The following is a 21,681-nucleotide window of genomic DNA, read 5'->3' on the forward strand; positions in this document are numbered from 1 at the left end:
GATCAGACAGTTCTGCACTACACCACACTTCTCAAAGTACCGCCGGTCGTGCAGGCCAAAGGCACCAGTGACCAATACACAAGAGGAACATGACCTCAGCGTCTATTCATGTCAAATAATGGCCTTAACAAGCTATTCTTCCGTTGTTTGTGTCCTTAGCATTTTGTTTTACCCTGAGCAGTCTGCTGTGATTTGACAGAGAGTCTCATGGATTATTATATTAGATCAGTGGCAGGTCTTCATACCTGTGTTTTCAAAAGTACACATCGTCCAGCACTTATTAAAAATTGATATGCTCGTATTGATAACTCAGAGGTCTGGCTTTTGCTAAAATTAACCCCTTCAAAGGTTATGTTATATCTACAGCTTTCTGCTCACTCTGTTTGACTTATTGTATGATTTACACATTTTACAGTTTGATAATCACTGAAAGCTGAATCGTTCTGTTTCATTTAACAAATGATTGGCTAGTTTTGTGAAATGGATGTTCATGAATTTCAATCATTTAATTTTTTTTTTTTAAGTTTGGGGTCAGTAAGATGTCTTAAATATTTTTTAAAGAAGTCTCATGCTCCCCAAAGTTACATTTATTTGGTAAAATGCAGTAAAAATTTTAATATTGTGAAATATTATTTAAAATAAAATGTTTCTGTTTTAATATATTTTAAAATGTCTATTTCTGTGATGGCAAAGTTGCAGTTACTCCAGTCTTCAGAGTCACATAATCCTTCAGAAATCATCTTTGGTGATTGTTGATTTGGTGCTCAAGAAATTTTTATCATTATTATTAATGTTGAAAACAATTACATGTGCTGCTTAATATTTATGTGGAAATTGATGGCCTTTTTTTGGATTCGTTGATGAATAGAAATTTAAAAAGTCAAGTCAAAACATAATTTATTTGAAATGGAAATCTTTAGAAAGCAAAACTTTAGAAATGTCTTTACTGTCACTTTCGATCAAATGTAATGTATAATTGTTGAATAAAATTAATACCCTCTTTATAAAGCTAGTGTAAGCTTTCACGTGGCTTCGGAAGACTTATAATACAACAATCTAATCATATGGAACACTTTTATTGCTGAATCCTTTTTATCAATTTTTTTATATATAATTTTTTAGCATTTAAGCCCCGATTTAATTGGCTTTTATTATATGGAAAAAGCTTGATATTCTTCAAAAACTCACTTTATGTTCAGTGGAAAAACGTCATATGGATTTGGAAAGATATACTGACAACAAAAGAATATCTTTCACGAAACGCAGCTATTCGGTATGAAATCTACATGTCCCACACAAGTCCCGCATGTTTAAGGCACTAACCACTAGGACTAAGCTTTGACCAGCATTTGTTTTCAACCAATGTCCTTGTGTAACATTTAAGAATGTTCCTCACGTTTGCCAGAGTTTAAACAATTCAAAAAGCCATTTCCATGCCTTAAATTTTTCCTCTCAGGCATGCCGTTTTCAGTTCCCGAGTGGCTTGCCAGTAGATCGCTCATTCATCCTGGGGCTGCTCAGGGATGTGGGAGCTTTTTGCAAGTTCAGCGAAGTGGGAATTTCACAGCAGTGCTTGAGAGAAAAAACACACACAGGAGATGAATGATGCCCTGAGCTCCCTGAGGGAAAATATCCTATGTATTAATGAGTGTGAGTGTCTGTCTCTCAGGCAAGAGGTACTAATGACCTGTCTCAGCTGATCGTCGGGACCGAAGTCTTTATCTTCATTGGAATTCAACACATAACAAAGATCTTTTCTTCATAACCCTGTGGAAAGAAAAAATCTGTTTCAACGGTCTTTGTTTTATAATCAAGTTTGCTATGTCCTTTAGAGGGCAAATTGAATTTAATGAAATGTCAGGGTGGTCGTAGCCAAAGTCCCCATGGCACACAAGATTTTGTGGTATTTGGTTAAATACTACCTTCCTGTGTATTAGAATCATGGACTTGCATAGGCATTTTAATAGCTTATAATTCAGATCATAAACAGGCTTGAGTTGAAATGGATCCAAGGGAAGGAGGAGGCAGTTATGATATGCAAACCTGTTTCTGAGAAAAACAGAATGGCAGCTTTGTTCTCAAATTCCTCCAAGAAACCACTGGCATTTCTGCGGTGAAGGATATGTCTGTGTGTGATTTATGGTGTGATATTTGAAATCGTAGCCCACATATCGGCCCTGTTGCACGGAGTCGGGAAGATGGTTCAGCGCTATCTGATCAGAGTGGTGGTGTCAGATATTGTTGTGTTAGGAGTGTGAGTGGATGAAGGGTTTTTGACTTTTGCTTCAGCCTTTGGTTTGTGGCAAAGACAGAATATATATATGCTTTGATTAGGGGTCAATATGTCAGTTATCCAAATAATACTTAATAATGGGATGCTTAATGGAATTCTGAAAACTGTGCTAATCTTTCTTTTCCAATAAATGGGGAATCAAAGCCTTTAAGCTTAAAAAAGGATGCAAAATCATGATGAAAGTAGTCAGTGTGACATTCATTATATTCAAAGTCGCCTAAAGTTGTATGATAACTGAAAGTTTCAGACTGAAAGTTGTTATCCACTGAAAATCTATAGCGAGTTGAATGAAACTGAAAAAGATTTGATTCAAAATGATTTATTCACAAGTAAGACTGTTCAACTTTCATGAATGAAAGGAGAGCTGGGGTGGAAGTCAATATTTTTGGGTGAGAAACAAGTTAAATGGTCTATTAATTCACTAGTCACACTCACAGACCATGTTTTTGATACTTTTGTGGTGCTTTTTACTTGGGTTTTGTTACTTGTTTTCGTTGTAATTGCATGAAAACCAAATTTCTCAATTTGTATTCCACAGAAACTAATAGGGATTTGTAATTATGGATGGGTTGAGGACATTGCGCCAACATTTTTGGTTGAACTATTCCTTTAAAATCCAACAATTTTTCCTCTGGTGTTGAGACCTGACTTTCCTCGTCAATTGTAATCTGAGCACATTACACTTAGCGTACCTTGTCTTTTAACAACAGCAGAGTAACCTCTCGTAATAGTCTCTCATTATTTTCTCTTACTGAGGTGAAACCAGAACGTGTTTCCATTTCACAGGAGCTCCGTTTGTCATTGAGGGCCATTGAGAATCTACCCACAATGCCTTGTGGCCCATCAGTGGGTGCCGCTGGGGCTCCAAATTACCTCGTCACAGCTGCTGCTGTTCTGCATGGTTGACCCCACGGAAAGGCTCTGACTGAATTGATTAGAGCCTCGAGCTGAAGTGATGATGTGTTTAAAGAGAGATGATAGAAAATGTCATCATAATGGATTATGCTGCCAATCCATTGGTGATGCCTTGAATGTAAAATATGAACACTGAATATTGATTTTCGGGAGTAGCAAAGCATGTCTTTGTTTCTGTGAATTTGAGGTACATGACTAAATCACTTTGTGAAGTCGTTGGGTATAAGTACTGTAGGCCTAGATGGACTTATTCCATATTTTATGGATCTTAGTAAATCCAGAGAATGTAAAATTCCAATTCTACTTCCTAATTCCATTTAAAATCCAACTGATTAATTAAAAGGGAGCCAATTGTTAAATTCTAAATTCTTCTACCAATCATTCCAATTCAACTTCTTCTGGGTGTGCCCAACTCAAAAGCAAAACGATTAATTAAAAGTGTACCACTTCTTAAATCCTGACTGCTTTAAGCCCTGGCCCTATCCTTGATGATATTAATATGGCATGAATGAATCCTGGTACCCTGAGTTCTCTGGTTGTGCTCTTATGCAGTTTTGTTATGTAACCTCATCCCGTTGGCTCAATGCAGCAGTTTTTTTTCAAAGCGTTTGTGAGTTGGTACTGAAAACCAGAATTAAAAGAAAGTGCTCCTTGCCTTCTGACGTCTCAATGAGCTTGTAAATATTTCAGAGAGGCTCAGAGAGCAAGAGAGGCATGTAATGAAAGAGTTGTGTAAAACATGGATATGGGACTTTATATATTTAATGACAACTCGAGGGTGCATGAGAACAGTGACGTGCCGTTTCTCCGCAGTGCCGTCTACATTGAAAACCCTCGCAGTAGGGTAAGAAAAATAAACAACCCTGTAGAAAATAAATGTTAGCACAGTGCAAACACAACCAGGCATTCTGGTTTCTTATTTGTCTGCCATTGTATGATCACCTGCTCCCGCAAAAGATCATCTGAAGGTTGTTTGATTGGGACGATGGTCGCTATATGCTAATGACTGATCTGATTTAGCCCCGGGTTCTCTGAAGCAATTTACCACCTCCAGCACCTTTTTATTTTTCTTCCTCAGGGCTTTTTGTGTCACTGAATTGCAGGTGGGGTTAATGAGGTTTTCTCTGAACATAATTCCTGTGTAATGATATATAGCATATTGGATGAACCCTTTGTGGATATCAGTCTTTCTGTCAGGCTAACAGTAGCCTGGGTTTGGCTTGTGTGTGTGTGCCTGGCTTGCTGCGTCTGGGGGTGTTGCACATGGCCAGATGTTGTGTCGTGTTGGGATAGAGACAGAATAGAGCGCAGCCTGATGTTGATGTTGGATGGAGGAAAGCTTGTCTTGTCGCTCTGAGCTTAAGACCGAATCAGATTGGACGGAGAACAAGGTCTCATACCATTGACGCAGACATGCCCCTTCCCCCATGATGCTATTCAGGAATTACAAGCAGCCTTTACTTCCATGTCCAGCGGAAATGGGTGTGTTTGCTTTAGAGTGCATACTGATTGGAGAAATGAATGCTGGGCAGACCGGCAGCCAGCCGTCACTGTTCAATGTTTTCCTTCCTGTTTACCTCATGCAACTACATTGTATAAACTAGTTTGCTTTATTTTGGTCTTTAGATTTAAGGTCAAGCTTAGGTAGTATTAAAACCTGTTTTTCTGGTTTTATCAGTTAGATGCTGGTTTGGGAGAGATTTCTCAAGAGATGTTCTTCAAGTACCATCAAAACTTTATCTCCCTAATCAAACACACCTAATTCAACTCATCTGTTCAATAGTAGACTCCAAGATCTGAAATTAGTCTGTCAGATAAGGGAGACATTCAAAATGTGTATTGTTGGTGGTACTCCAAGACTCCTGTTTTGGGAAAACTGCTCTGATTAGGGCCCAAGAAGATTGAGTGCAATGTTATTTTCAGATCTTTTCATATAAAGTTTTAGTTAACGTTAGCTTCTATAGATGCTGGTATTTTCTGGACAGATTTTTCCCTCTTAGCTCAATTACTTTTCTTACTATTCTTAAAAGGATATTTTAACTTAACACAACAACTGACAAAAGAAGATATTTGTTTAATCTGTTTTTGTCCATATTATGTAAGTCATTAAAATCCAAATCTTTTGAATAAAGGTTGTGAGAATTGAATCTCCACTTTGTACTGGATATTTAACATTAAAATGTATGCTTTTATTCACTCTCAAATCGTATCAAAATCTCAATCAACACCTGCATACACAGACTTCATAAAATGTCAACTAGCTCCAAACCTCACTGGTTCTCGCACATCATGTGACAAAATGTCATCGGATTTGAGGTTCCTGTCACCATATTTGAATGTAGTCTGTGTGTGCATTGATTTAAGCTTTTGATTTTAGAGTGAATAAAAACTTGCTTCAGACAACTTGTATGTTCTTTTTTTTTTTAGCTTAAAAGTTTTAAACTCTGTCGACTTTCATAATATGGACCAAAACTACTGGAACATTATTCAACATGTCGTATTCTGCAGAAGATAGAGAGCCATACAGGTTAGAAACGACAAGAGGGTGAGTAAATGATGACAGTGTTTAATTTTTGGCTGGTTCAAAGGCCGATTCAAACCCACCTCAGTTCCCCCTCGAGCGAAGTGCGAGATCCCTCTTACTCTTTCGATCTTTTTTTAAGACACTCCTGGCCTACTTAAACACAACTGCTGTAACACAAGCTGGAGCACCTAAGAAGATCCTGCGTGGGAATAAAATCAGGGGCATTGTTCTGCTGCTCCGACAAGAGTGGTGAACAGTGTTGTGAAAGATCTTATCCTCAGAGGTGTAACTGGTCTGGATTGTCACAGGTTGGTGCTGGACCTTGGTAATCACTGGGTTTCGGTTTCTGCCAAAGTCCTAGCTCAAAAGAAACGGGTTAAGTCTCATTGACAAATTTACAGAGCGGGCTTTGTTGGAGAAGAGTGTTTGTGTGTGTGGGGGGGGGTTATGATACTTACCTCGTTTGTGCTGGCCTGTAAGACTTCTTTGTTGGGTGCAAGCTGTACTGCGTCACCCGTTGTTTTGTCACCGTACAAGGCCACTCTTTGAGGATTGGAAAAGTTTAGCTATAGCTACACCACAGTGCTCTGCTCAAAGCATATTTGACAGATCACCCTCTCCATTTTAAGGGTCTTCTCCTGAATTTTCTTGCTCCCTGAAGGCCTAATCAGTGCCCAGGTGGCAAAGTTGGGTACCCGCCCTTGGCCTCAGAACTGCAGATGTCACCCGGTGGGTTCCATGAGCCCCAGCTGTGCCGGCCAGCTGGTTTCTGCACACTATCCTTGCTTCTCCCTGGAGATATGACCCAAATAGCAAGCCCCAGAGAATACTGAAACGCGCCGCAAACAAACAACCCCAATCTGTCAAGTGCAAGTAAAGAATGGATCTGGATTTTTTTGGTTTCAGGAAGTAGATTAAACTTGGCCTTACCCGTCATTCCACTCTGTGACCTGTTCCTCTGCTTCGCTCTGGTTGATGTAACCCTCATTCTGTGGGTCCTATGGGAGTTGGCAGTGTTGTTTCAGGCAGTGTGGTCAACGTTTGAGATTGTCTCCACTTCTAAGTTTGAACCAATGAATGTTGTTTTCCAAAGGAGAAACAGCAGAGCATTATTCTCATGCCCAGTCCTGCAACATGCAGTCAGGCCTGGACTATTGCGTGGCCTTGCCAAGAACTCACACAGTGACCAGCGATGGTACTCAATTCAAAGAAGTTCTGCTCTGTTTCAACTAGACCAGAACATCTTATCCTACTTTGGAGCCAGCGAGTCTGCACCAGTTCTGTTGTTTTGTTAGACCACTTGCACTTAGACTTGTGTTAATGACTCTTGCTAATGGCCCAAAGCTTCCAATCTCTAGTGGTGTAACTGGAGAGTAAGAGAAGGTCATACGTCTGTAAATGGTATCGGTTTTCTCCTCCACTTGTTAGCGCACAGCGAGCAATAACCTGCACGTTTACTACGTCCCTCGATACCTGTACTTTCAACACAGGAGCCAATATTGTTGATATTACAGAGGAGCTAGTTTACAAGGTACACTTTAACCAAATGTTTACACATCTATGATGTATGTTTGCACCTTGCCTGTATATGAGGCGTTGACTAGGCTACAGAGGATATTAGCCAGGCGTCTTTAAATAAATTTAATATCCTACTGACTTGGCTGTCGGAAGTTCACACTCGGGGCAGCATCAGTAATTTTCCCCTCGTGTCTTTTTCACTGTCTAATGGCTTTATATTTCCTGCCCGCTCTGCCAGCATTGCTGCTGGGAGCAGGAGCGGGGGGAAACAGCCTGGCAGTGCACTGCAGCAAAGATGCTCTCTCTACGTCACCTTCATGAGAATCTACAGACTTGATTCCCTGTGGGAAAATAGCCTCTCTCCATCTCCCGCCCTCTCATTCTCTATCACTCTCTCTCTCTCTCTCTCTCTCTGGTCATTCTTCAGAGCAGGTTCTGTTGCCCTGAGGAAGGCCTCTGAGTCTGGTGATGACTGACAGCAAGAATGCCTCTGTTCTTCTCTGCGATCCATGTGCACTCTACTGTAGCATCTTCTAGGCAGACGCCGCCTCCATGTAATCTCTGGTAGATACAGTAGGAGTTCCCATCTGTAGGTTTCAGTGAGTCCGAGTGCTTGTGCCCCCTTTAGGAAGAAGGTGGTATTCCCTCTGTTGAGGTCAACTTAAAGGCCCACTGAAGTGCCTTGAAACATGCAGCGTTATTCAATGTGTTGGCGTAATTTTCACAGGGCGGGACAAACAGCCCCCCTTTTTTAAAATAGGCAATAGTGTCTCCTTTATATCACAGCTCGGTCAGAGCCGTTGAGCTCGGCAAGGCCGCATTTGACAGCCACAGTCTAATAGATTCCCCTTTTAGATTTAATATGAAACTGTTACTAAAGCAAAACGGTGAACATAATCATGCTGAGGATGTGTAGTTTTAAAAGTGCGTAATACATGTTAGTGATGTTTCTAATGCCGAGTCTGTCTAACCATTTCTCATACTAATCTCCTCCTTATCGCTTTAAAATACAGCATTCAAATTGGTCCAATAGGTTTTCTGATATGCACTGACTCACATATGATCCGCTCTGGGCTATCATGTCTCTGGACCGGAGCAGACTTAATTTACCCCAGTGTAAAGCATATTTACACTTTCTGAATCATTCCATATCTCCTATTTAGTATATTATGTGCCTTTCACCCTATAGAACATAGTAATTGTGTGAAAAGTGACTGATTTCAGCTGTAGCTTCGGCGTCTATTTATAATGTAGGGGGCGGGATGCTTCAGATTCTAATTTAAATTATTTATTTAGCTTTTCATAAACATGGAACCATTAATAGCAATTACAATATGTTCTGCTACTATAAGTGTCATAAACAGGACTGCCAACACACTGCCATCATTCATGAATGTTAAAGTACACGTCATACATGTTGTACTCATAGCAAATGAATATGCGACTGAATACATAAATAAGGACATGTACGTTTGAGTATCTAAACGTGAGAATGTTTATACACATACATAAAGAAAAAACTATATATACATAAATAATTGTACATATATGTGCAATACATAACTTACACACCCATATATGCACACATCTATGTTCATACACGTCAGTGGAAATTAAGTAAAAAAATATAAAACCGTAAATGACATTCAACTTGTCCTATCTCTAAGGAAAATACTCGACACTTCAGATTCTAGAGACCATTTCATTGGACAGAAAATCTGATGAGAAGCTGAAGTGCAGAGTGATATCATCAAAATCGTTGATCCATATTGGTGGAAGTGAGAGACTAAGTTTTGAATGCTAATATCTTCTAAATGCTAATTTTGTAATTGTTTTGGAGCACACTAGCTTATAGATAAGCTTAAGGTTAACATATTCATTCAATTTTGATTTCATAGGGACTTTAAGTAATAATCATAATAATCAATTTATGAAATTAATAATAATTGTATTATTTATAATTCTTTATTTCAAGTCTTTGTTTTTTTATATTTTGAAATTGTAAGACGGCTTGTGGTGTTTCTTTGTTACACCTGATTACAGTTTATTTCCTCTCGAAACTGTACAGGACCTCAGCAGTGGAGAGAATCACTCTAATTAGTTTTAGAAATAGACCTTTTATTATTTAAGAGGTATCGTTAAACATTAGATTAACCCCGGTACTAACATGGATCAAACTGTGGGTTGCAAACCAGACGGTTCTTGTTTTATGGGAACCGTTTCAAACCTGACTGATTTCTCACCTAAGCTGTCTGTTGTTGGCAGGGCTTCCCCATTCCTTTATCTGTATTTTCTTTCTCCTCTTAGAGAACTCTCTGTTCTGTCTGGATGTGTGATTTATGTATTCTTTTATTGAATTCCTGTGCTTTGTTTAAACTGAATATGGTAGTGGTGTTTAGCGTTTTTCTCCGTTTCATTGGCAGCATTAAAACCCATCTCCTCGGGTCTGCTTTGATCGCGAGACAATAGAACGCTGTTAAAGACATGGCAAACGTGTGTGATTTATGAAACCAGCATGTACTCGAAAATGAGAAGGCTTGTAATTGGCTGGGGTGTTTTACCTGCTCCGCTAGTTGCTAAAATTGCATGTGCCAAAAATGTAACTTAGAGCTTTGTTAAATGGGAAGTTTAAATGGGAACTATTCCCGTAAAGCGAGCGCACAGGACAGTTAGAGCTCGTTATCGCCTCTTTTCTTAGACCACTGAAAAAATGCGAGGGTTGACAGAGGAGTAATTTTATCGTTGTAATGAAGAGTGTATCTGCAATTAGCCTTTTGTCCTCTACAGCTGAAGTTCAGGCCCTCGGATCCAAACATGCGTGACTCCCTCATCCCATTTAGCCTGACTGAGGAGCCTGTCGTCTAAATGTCTGTGCTGGTTAAAGATCCCCCACTGAACATTTTAGCTGTGGTCACACAATGCTCTTGAATGCAGATTGCGGTGCATTGCATGGCTGCTATCTGACGTATTTGCTCTGCGGTAGAAACTTTTTCATCTCATTTGATGCTGTGGCCCCCTAATTGTAAGGGACCCACTGGCATTTCCAGGTGTAAAGCTGTTGTTTTACCATCAAAATGTATTACTATAATGGAAATAAATCTGACCCTGAAGAAACTGAGGCTGAGGGGACGCTTGGACAGCACATTACGGCTTTTTTTATTTTTTTTAGGCGTTGTTACCAGGCTGGAATATTTCTCTTAGTCTTTACACTAGCTTAGTGTATAGAGGTTTTAAAAGCATGATGAGTTTGATTTGATATTCTCTGTAATGTGTAGACGAAGCTTGTTGGGAGAAAACCATTTGGTAGATGCAAGAAACGGCCCAAAAAAAAAAGGCAACAGTGCCCCCCTGTGACCCAAACACTCTTCTCACAGCTTGGTCTGTCTGGTAACTATTGGTTGTTGCATCAGAAACTATTTTATATGAAGTGATTCGTTTTTGGATTATACATGTATTAATTTAGCAGATGTTTCTATCCAAAGTAACTTTGCAAGTGTCAGGTGAGCTACAAGAATTACAATTGATCTAACCTCTTTAAATATATCAATTTGGCAAAAGGTTTTGTGTCTCTTGAGATGTACAATTTATAGACGCTTGAACACGCTGTGACGCAATCCAGGTATTAGTGACTGTTTTCTCCTTATTCCTTCACAACTAATGAATTTATATCGATTTTAGAAGACCTAAAATGGCAGTACTTTTAAATCATCTCAGGCATTTTACTTGGAAAGAAAATGTAGACTGCAGCTGACCTTAAAAAGTTCAGTGCTCACTTTTCAAGTGTACTTTCCCGCTGGTTTCCCAGTGGCCCGACCCGCTCTCTTTGGTGTTTGACGATAGCTTCAGAAAGATGCTGAGTGCTTCTCTTCCATCTGTGCTGAACTCAGCTGGCCACAAGTGAAAGACGGGATTTTTATATGCTTCACGGATCACTTTCTGAATCTGAGCTGTCCTAAATAAAAAGGGCGTTTGCAAGAAATGGAGTGAAGGGTGCCTTCAGACTTTTACTCCTGTGTGTCAGGAGAGAACAACCCACGCGTCTTTCCAGACCTATCACTTTCTTCTGTGGAATACAAATAGAAATGTTTTGAAGTGATGAAAGTAAATGCTGAGCAGGGATTATAAAAATGTAAATATATTTCAAGTATATTTCAAGTATAAATCAAGTATATTTCAAGACTTGAATGAAAGCTTTGAGTGAATCAACACATTTTTTGTCTGTTCCTCACAGTTATCAAATTTATAATATACAGTAGAACATGATAAGTATGTTACTTTTATGATTTATCGTTATTTTTGAGCTTTTTGGAGACCTTTCAATGTATACAAAAGTGATTTTCTCAGGATTCTCTTGTGAGTGATATCGGTCAGATTATACATTTATTAATTTAGCAGATGCTTCTATCCAAAGTCATTTTCTAGCACCACTTGAGCTTCAAGAATAACAACTGGTCTAGCATTTTTTAATCATTATTTGAATGTTAGAATGATTAGGTATACGATTGTGTACAATATCGGTGCAATTTATAGAAAACATACTTGAACTATCAAATGTGATGCAATCCAAGTATTAGTGTGATCGTTTCCTCTATTTTGCAATATTTTCATAGGGACATTTATTGTCTGGGATTCATTTTTACTATGACAGATTCAGTAAGCGATTTGTTAGACTGACTCACTTAACCTGACTGTTTGGCCGATTCATTACAAGAACCAGCTCTTAAAAGGTTCTTAATTCAATCAAAAATTTTAATTGTCATCATTTACCCACTAAGCCTTATGCACAACACAAAAGAAGATATTTTGAAGAGCTTAGACTTTCATTGTATGGCCAAAAAACTAAATGAGGGAGAGAACATGATGCCAATTTTTTTTTTTAGATGAACCATCTGTATCGGCATGCAGTCACTGAAGAAAGATAAAGAAGTCTTTGTCTTTTTGTATATATTTTTTTCTTGTATTGCATTTAAAGTATTGGTTCAATTTAAAATGAAAATTACCCCACAATTTACTCACCCTCAAGCCATCTTAGGTGTAAATGACTTTATTCTTTCTGATGAACACAATCAGTTATATTAAGGTTATCCTGATGTTTCCAAACTTTATAATGGCAGTAAACAGGGCTCAAAAAAGTGCATCCATCCATTTATAAACGTGCTCCACATGGCTCCAGGGGGTTAATTCAGGCCTTTTGAAGCAAATCGATTGGTTTTATAAGAAAAATATCCATATTTAAAACTTTATAAAGTAAAATATCCAGCTAGACCGCCTTCAGTATTCAACTTGTGCAGAAAGTGTAACACCTCTCGCAGTTCAAAACGCTTGCGCTACATCAGACGCCATACGTCGCGTCAGTTACACTTGTTAAAGGAACACGCCGACTTTTTGGGACTTTAGCTTATTCACCGTATCCCCCAGAGTTAGATAAGTCCATACATACTATTCTCATCTCCGTGCGTGCCATAACTCTGTCTGACGCACCCACTGCTAGCCTAGCTTAGCACAAAGACTGGAGGTAAACGGCTCCAGCTAGCCCACTGCTCAATAAGTGACAAAATAACACCAACATTTTCCTATTTAATTGTTGTGATGTGTATAGTTACATTGTGTACTAAGACAGACGGAAAATTAAAAATTGTGATTTTCTTGACCGATATGGCTAGGAACTATACCCTCATTTCTGCATAATAATCAAGGAACTTTGTGCCGTACCATGGGTGCAGCGCCTGAAAATAGGCTGCACTCATGGTATTGAGCAGTAGGCTATTTGGAGCCATTTACCTCCAGTCTTTGTGCTAAGCTAGGTTAGCGGTGGGTGCGTCAGACAGAGTTAGGACACGCACGGAGATGAGAATGGTATGTATGGACTCCATGTAACTCCATGTAAGTCCAGGTTTGTAACTCTGGGGGATACGGTAGATAAGCTAATAGTCCCAAAAAGTTCCTTTAAGTTGAATGCGCAAGATGGTCTGACGAAAGCTAGATATTTTACTTTATAAAGTTTTAAATATGGATATTTTTAAAACTTGATCGATTCACTTCAGAAGGCCTTTATTAACCCCCGGAGCCATGTGCAGTACATTTATTATGGATGGAGGCACTTTTTTTGAGCTTCAAACTCAATGGACCCCGTCACTGCCATTATAAAGCTTGGAAGCGTCAGGATATTTATTAATATAACTCAACATCAGAAAGAAGAAAGTCATATACACCTAGGATGGCTTGAGGGAGGGTAATTTAAATTAGTGAATTAATCCTTTAATTCAACTTACAGCTCAAGTAAAACATGTATATATTTTCTGCTGTACCCCTGTAGAATCAGCACTGATGCAGCATCGCTGCTGAATATCCTCAGTGAACACGAGGCTGTCAGGGTTAAAGAAACGCGCTACAGGGAGATGTACGGGTTTCACTGGCCACTTTTTATTGGGCTGCTGTGCTGTTTTATTTTTCCTCTATAAAGCGTCCTGCTGCTGCTTTTGCTCTGCAGATCGTCCTAGTGATGCAAACAGTCATTTTAAGGAGCTCAAAGCAGGGAAGCTTCTTCCTTTTAGCGTTTCTGGTTGCAAATATGACTGGCTGTTATTTTGAGATTATCACCCTTATTTCTTTTCCTTTCCTCATGTTGCATCTCCCACACTCCCCTCTGATTCCAGGTCATTCCTCCCCCTGCTCAGCCAGACCTTTGGATCGAGCGACTGTTATTTTTCTTCTTCTACTTTTTTATGAGGGACATTTACAGCTGAGGTCATATTGTTCTCGTGCTCGCGACACGTCACCTGATGCGTTTAGCACAGCCGTTTTTGCGGCGTTCACCTGCAGGTGAAAGTTTTCAGACTCTCCGTAACTTGGAAAGTTGATGACGTGACAGGGGATTGAAACTAAATCAGCAGTAGCTGGAGATAGCATCTAAAGCTACTGGCAGTATGAGAGTAGATAATGTGTCAGTGAAGTGATGTGGAATGTCGCTTTACACAAAGGTAGAAACTTATGGTTGTGGTTTATTTGAAAATGCATCATGTTATACTGAAATCTGGTCCTAAAATCTTTTTCTCTTTCTTTCTTGTGTCTATGCAGGCTAGGTGATCAAGCAGGAGTGCTGCTCTGACAGCAAGTGAAAACACAGGTGTGTATCTTCTGATTTCCTCTAGTCTCATGTGGGATTGTGTGGTATACCTGTAAAAGAATGTGATATGATATTATCATTTTGGTTCTTGACCAAAGCAACAATGTGCTGCTTTTCAGTGGCGTCCGGGCAGTGTGAGTTGTGACAGTTCATGCACTGATGCACAGATTCAGCATGTTTAGCAATTACTGATTTTGATGTTACATGCTGTCATTCTGTAATCTATCTATTATAATTTGTTTTTGAAAGAAATCACTTATGCCGACCAAGTCAGCATAAGATCAGAAATACAGTAAATAAACAGTAATATTATGAAATATTATTACAATGTAAAATAACTCTTTTTCTATTGTAATATATTTTTAAATATAATTGATTTCTGTGATGGCAAAGCTATTTTCAGCATCTTTACTCCAGTCTTCAGTGTCACATGATCCTTCAGAAATGTAATGTTAAGTTGGTGCTCAAGAAACATTTCTTATCTATGTTGAAAACCGTCAGGATGCTTAATATTTTTGTGACATTTTTTGATCATTTCAAAAGAACAGCATATATTTGAAATGGAAATCTTTTGTAGCATTATAAATGTATTTACTGCCACTTCTTGCCAATTCAATGCATCCTTTTTTTAAACTTACTGACCTCAAACTTTTGAAAGGTAGCGTATGTGTGGGTAAAGTTGTTCTATTATTTAATAGCATAGTTGTTCAGTATTGAAATGGATGTTTACTAATGTACTTTACTGATGTGTTTACTGTAGTGTGTTGTCAATAATTTCAGTGAGTAGGTTTGTTTGTTTGTTTGTGTTCACACACAGTCATTGCATTCTTGAATGTCTTTGAGGTAATGCTGTACTTCCACATTAGTCCGTTAGATGGCGCTGGAGAGCTCCTTTGGCCCTTGTGACATCTTCATTCAGATGTTCTGCTTCTGTGTTCAGTTGTGGCAACCTGCTTTTTTAATGGATAAATTATACCAGCCTACAGAGCAGCTGCCATCTTGCTTTTTATGCACCTAAAAATATTTGTTGATGCTTTCTATGGGGGGAAAATGGTGCTGGTCATTGAATGAACCATTTTATTTAGTTTTTACTACATATGAGGTTTTGCAACCATTACCAAAATTTTGCATCAAAATGTCTGAATATACACTTTTTGATCGGAGTATACACAATTTTGTCTCTTATGCTCACCATGGCTGTATTTATTTCATAATAAATACAAAAAAAACTGTAATATTGTGAAATATTGTTAAATATAAAATAACTGTTTTCTATTTGAATATATTTTAAAATGTAATTTATTTCTGTGATCAAGCTGAATTATCAGCATCATTACTCCAGTCTTCAGTGTCACGTGATCCTTCAGAAATCATATATGATATGATGATTTGCTGTTCAAGAAACATTTATGATTATCAATTTTGAAAACAGTGTTAAAAAAATCAGGATTCTTTGATGAATAGTAAAGTCAAAAGAACAGCATTTATTTTAAATAGAATCTTTTGTAACATTATGAATGTCTGTACTGTTACTTTTGTTTAATTTAATGCATCCTTACTGAATAAAAGTATTACGCCCCCCCCCCCCCCCCCCAAAATAAATAAATAAATTCTGAATGGTAGTACAGTGTTGCAAAAGCTTTCTATTTCAGACGAATAATGTTTTTTTTTTTTTTTACTTTCTATTAAACTTGCATTTTAATAATATTTCACAAAAATACTGTGTTTTTAAATGCATAAATAAATGCAGCCTTGGTGAGCATAAGAGACTTCTTCTAAAATATTTTTAAAATCTTACAGATCATACATTTTTGAACGGCGGTATACACTTTTTTTCGGTCTGAATGATGCTGAAGGACATCAGTAAAGATGTTAAGCTGTAGTTTTCAAGGCCGAATTGTAAGGCTCTTGAGGATAGTTGAGGATCTCGGGTCTGGGCTGTTTATAGATGTAGTCTGAAATATCAATGGATGTGTTGGTGTACTAAAATTTTATTAGTATTTTATTTCAAATAGTTGTACCTGAATGTGTGTGGTTCATTGGGGGTTTTCTGTGTAGTAATATTACTGGATGAGGTGCAGTGTTTTGCTTTGTCCTCACGATGGCGTTAGAGTTACTTCCAGATATTCATGCTGAAGCTAAACAGGAGCGGAAATGGAGCTAGACTGCTTAATGATTAAAGATTTCTTTAATTGCACTAAACAGCTGTTGCATTTCATATTCTTGTGATCGTGGATGGTTTAAAACTGAACTTCTATTTGGGTAATTGCTTTGTAAATATTACCCCCCACCCCCTTTTCAAAGATTCCCTGTTGCCCAACATCAAATATTGCCTCTGAGCTTTTTCAGAAGTTGCATGGATGTGTGATTTGAATGAAGTATTAGACATATGGGAGGGGAAAAAAACAGCTTAAACACATCTGAAAGTCAGCGAGAATATAAGAAGTCTCTGATGTTTTCTTTTACCCTCTTAGCTACTTAAAATAATCTATAAAAAATGAGAATATATCCTGTGTGAACAACCCATTGGACTATAATTACTAAATTTTTAGAAATTTTACCACCATCTTACTTTTTTATCTTGCAGTCCATGGTGCTGATTTTAACTGGCAGGAGATCAAGGAAAATTTGAATTCTCAGTTCGTGACCCCTTAAGAGAAATCTAGGCTGATACAGCCATATTTATATACTGTATAAATATGTCTGTTTAGTTTTTTAAACTAAAGTTTATTTTATTAAAGTTGCACAATGCAATTTTTGGCCGGTTAAGTGTAGTTGCACTATGTAACTTTTGCTTTAAAGGTTCAGTGTGTAGTATTTATGAGGATCTATTGACAGAAATGCAATATAATATACATAACTATGTTTTCAGTGGTGTATGAAGACCCTACATAATGAACCGTTATGTTTTTTATTACCTTAAAATGAGTCATTTCTATCTACATACACCGCGGGTCCCCTAACAGTGACCATTTTGCGCTGCCATGTTTCTACAGTAGCCCTAAATGGACAAACTGCTCTACTCCCTGCTACTCCGCTGCTCTCTGCTGTCTCAGACGACAATATCTTTGTCCTGTGTCGGCCACCGTAGCTTCTCTATGTGCTTCGAATGTACTCTTGTCTGTGGTCTTAGTGTTTTGACCACAGACACAAGACAGGAGCTGGTATAACTCTATCGTCTTGAGATGAGTTTGCTAATGCTAACGCTAACGCTAGCGATGCACCCTTGCACTTCTCCCCATCACAGTTCACATTCTGAGATAACACTGCCATCTAGTGGCCACGAACACAAAGCCACTGACACAAATCTTGGATGTAAATATTGATACAGCGTTTTTGATGTTTTCTTACACCCCTACTCACCTGTTGAGTAATAAAAACACCTCAGCCTCGCCTTTTACAACATTTTAAATCCCTCAGTTCTCTCCATCTCTGAAAAGCCACGCCAATGTTGATTCTGGTTTTATTACGAGCTCTGTCGCGTTCTCTTTTTATGCCAGCAGACTCTCCTCTAACCTATGCCACTCCCACAACATACACTCGTCAAAGTAGCCGGAGCAACTTTTCTCTATTTGCGGAATGGATGAGACACGCAATTTCCCATGAAAACAATCCTGCCAGGTCTAACATATAAACCCTTTCCATGATGAATCAGGGAAAGACAAAAACAGGTCTTGGATGAAAGATTAATGTATTGACCCATTTAAATGTTGATTTTGAGAAAGTTATTACATATTGTACCTTTTTAAGTAACATTTTTTTTTTCATTTGCTTTTATTTCATTCCATGGCAACGCATACTGCAGCAGAACAGGCATTTAAATAAGAAATAAAAGCAGTTTCATCATATATTACCAAGAAGAAGTCTTGGAGAAAGGATGTCAGGAGAGTAAACCCTTGCTTTTGATTGGCTGAGGGTTTGGAGATGTCATTACCTGGACTGGCGAGAGCAGACTGCTCTTGCCTCAGGTAAAATAGCAGGATATGTGAAAGAGAAGGGAAGTGAGAAAACAAATCCGGCGCGAAATCTCCAGCGGTCTCTGTTTACTCTGTCTAACCTTGTAAAGCTCTACTAGTGTCCTCTCCTCCGAGCCTCCTGCTTCTCTCTCTCTCCTCTCACAAAGTACCAAAAGGAGAGGAGGGGGAGGAGACCACGCTTGTGTGTGGTAGAGCTGAAAGTGTGGAGCGAGGGAAGGGGGCTTGCGGCGCACACCTTCACTGTGAGTGGCTCAGATACACAGAACAGGACAGTGCAGTCAGGTAGCTTCCTGTCTTCGACTCGAGCGTCAGGTCATCCGGCCATGGCCCTGGTTGTGGACGCCGCGCACTGCATGGGGGCCTACTACTGCCTCGTTAGGACCCGATTCAAGCGGCGACGCAAGAAGCGGTCGGAGCGGAAAGGTCAGAATGCTTTATTTAACAGGCCTGGCGGAGATCTGGGAACGGGTTTTCGACTTCTAAAACTTGATCGTACGCAGTGCTTTCTTCAGTGCGTGTGATTTGCATTTCTAGACAGACGCAGAGTTGTTGAGATGAAATACTTTAGGGAAGTTGACGTGTACTGCGGTGTTTCATTGTAAAAAAAAATGGTTTATTGGAGTATGTTTTACAAGAAAATACTATTTTCAGTCCAAATTTCACATTTAGTTCAATGTGTTACTTGCTGTTTCCTTGTAATTATGTGAGAAATTCTACACCAAATTTACTTTAGTGTACTGTGAACAATTTTAAACTGTAATTCTATCATTTTTATGTGTGACTTCATATTGAATGAATACATGCAATATTTGTAGCTTTCATTTGTCACACTGCAGGATCACTTTTTATCGTTCTGCCTGGTCAAATCTCAAGCTAGTATCACAGTTTTAGGGTCTTCTGGATAATAAAGCTGTGTGCCTTTGCAAAAACTGATGAAAGGAAGAAATAGATTTCAACCACTAGAATTTAGCCGGTTCTTTCCAATTATCTTACATTTATAATCAAGTCAAATGTTGTTTTTGCAAGCTTCTAAAGTAGGTTCAGCAGTTTGTTTTTTAAATCTGCTTTGATATTAATTTTCCATGAACTAATTTAGTGTAACACTAAAGTGGAAATCATGCTTGATTTTAGTTCTCACAATAACATCTTTATAGCTTTGAGTATTTTAGTTATGAATATTGATGTGGTCAAAATAACAGTTAATCTGAGATAAATCTAATTTTTGATGCCATGCAACTCAGAACATTTGTATATCATTAAAAGGTGTGTGTAATATATATATATATATATATATATATATATATATATATATATATATATATATATATATATATATATATATATATATATATATATATATATATATATATATATATATATATATATATATATATATATATATATATATATATATATAATATATATAATATTTCCATCCATTCAATGACTTGATGAGGATCTTTAAGTCTTTTTTAATTTCTTGAAAGTCCTAAAATGTCTTCAATTTCATTCCCTTAAACATGCAGATACCCTGAAGATTATGACTTGTGTATATATATTTAATATATAGGCTAGGCTCACGTTGTATTGCATTGGCATAAAAAATGTATAAAGGGAGCATTTCTTTAGTGGTTTGGATTTATGCATGATTCAGTTTCTTGTTGCTGGAGTTATCAGTTATTTTTGCAGTTTTATGAATGATTTACATTTCTGTGGTTAGTTTAGGTGGAGGGATGAAGTGAGATGCTGTTCTCGCTTACATTTTTGTAGTCTGCCGAGGAATGAGCAGCTTGTTGTGTGTCTGATGGATCACCATGGTGATGAGCCACAAACAGGAAAAAAAAAGATTGCTTGCAAGCATGCTGAACTTTGATTTCTATTGAATTAATAAACGAATATATGCATGAAGATACACTGAAGATATTTTTATGGAATATTCTGCTGTGATTGTCCCTGCTCTCTGACTGATAATAGGATCCTGAGATGTCACACTTGTCTCTTTGACATCTGTCAACAGCAAAAGCCAAGGCACTCTCTCCCTGTCAGTTGTCATATGAGGGTGGTATTTTGGAGAGGAGAGCTTTCAGTAACTTTAACTTTTTACTTACTCTTTTTTTTTAAGTGTAATTTTATGGGTCCTTTTAAAAAGTTAACTCAATTCCGTTTTAGTAGGTGTGAAATCTTATTTAAATGGGTCTTTTTTCTTTTTCTTTTGCACAGTCATCAGATTTGACAAGAACTAAAGTGTGTATAGAAATGTCAAAGTTAATTAGCTGCTTTTTGCAGAAGGTAATTGAACTGAAGTTTGTGAATGTTAGTTTTAAATCTACATTTCAGCTCCTTTGACCCAAATCTGCCTTGAGGACTTTTTGGAAGTTTTCATCTTTTTTTAGTTAACGTGTGTAATAATTCTGTCCTACTTTGGAATGTTACAGTACCTGGTTTAAGTTTACTATAAGTGTGTGTGTGTGTGTGTGTGTGTGTGTGTGTGTGTGTGTGTGTGTGTGTGTGTGTGTGTGTGTGTGTGTGTGTGTGTGTGTGTGTGTGTGTGTGTGTGTGTGTGTGTGTGTGTGTGTGTGTGTGTGTGTGTGTGTGTGTGTGTGTGTGTGTGTGTGTGTGTGTGTGTGTGTGTGTGTGTGTGTGTGTGTGTGTGTGTGTGTGTGTGTGTGTGTGTGTCTCTGTGTCTCTGTGTCTCTGTGTCTCTGTGTCTCTGTGTCTCTGTGTCTCTGTGTCTCTGTGTCTCTGTGTCTCTGTGTCTCTGTGTCTCTGTGTGTCTGTTAGGGGTGTAAAGTGTAAAATTACTTTGGTTTGTATCACGGTTTTAGGGTCATGGTTAAATGGAATAATCAAATATAAAATAAAACTGCATATTCTTCAATGTATAAATATAGGTTAATCCTTATTAAAGTTACAAAAGTCAAGAGCAGTGAGTGATTTCTTTGTCATTTATTGTTTGATTAACAACGACACAGACAGCAGCATGACTGCTCTGCAGCTGCTGTCACTTTAAGACATAATACACGGATCCAATTTACTGATACTGAACACATTCATTGTCTTGACTGTTTATGTTCACTTAAAGGCCTGTACACACCGGGACGAATATCGCACGTGCTTATCGCCAGCGTTTTTCGTGACATTTTTCGGCGCGTCTTGAGTGTTCACACCCAAGCGATTTTGCAAATCCAGTAGATGAACGTGCAAATTCAGTAGATAGCGCTCCCAGTACACAAAGTGGTGCTGCAGCACTTTACACTTCTGACACTCGCTTGTCACACACAAGAAGAGGAGAGACAGTATTTACGTGCTTGCCAAAACCATAGACATT

At 38.2% G+C, this 21,681-nt stretch overlaps 1 protein-coding gene across 3 annotated transcripts in view; it reads left to right on the forward strand.

Annotated features, from left to right (window-relative positions):
• The window catches only part of adarb1b (adenosine deaminase RNA specific B1b), a 213,733-nt gene that overhangs the window by 113,406 nt on the left and 78,646 nt on the right, over positions 1 to 21,681 (forward strand). For all 3 annotated transcript variants that reach the window (XM_079822489.1, XM_079822491.1, XM_079822490.1), the window contains exon 3: positions 14,328 to 14,376. The gene's annotated coding sequence lies outside the window, so the exon portion shown is untranslated. The remainder of the gene's footprint in view (positions 1 to 14,327; positions 14,377 to 21,681) is intronic.

Source organism: Gobio gobio (genome assembly GCF_949357685.1).
Source record: "Gobio gobio genome assembly, chromosome: 7".
NCBI classification, from domain to species: Eukaryota; Metazoa; Chordata; class Actinopteri; order Cypriniformes; family Gobionidae; genus Gobio; species Gobio gobio.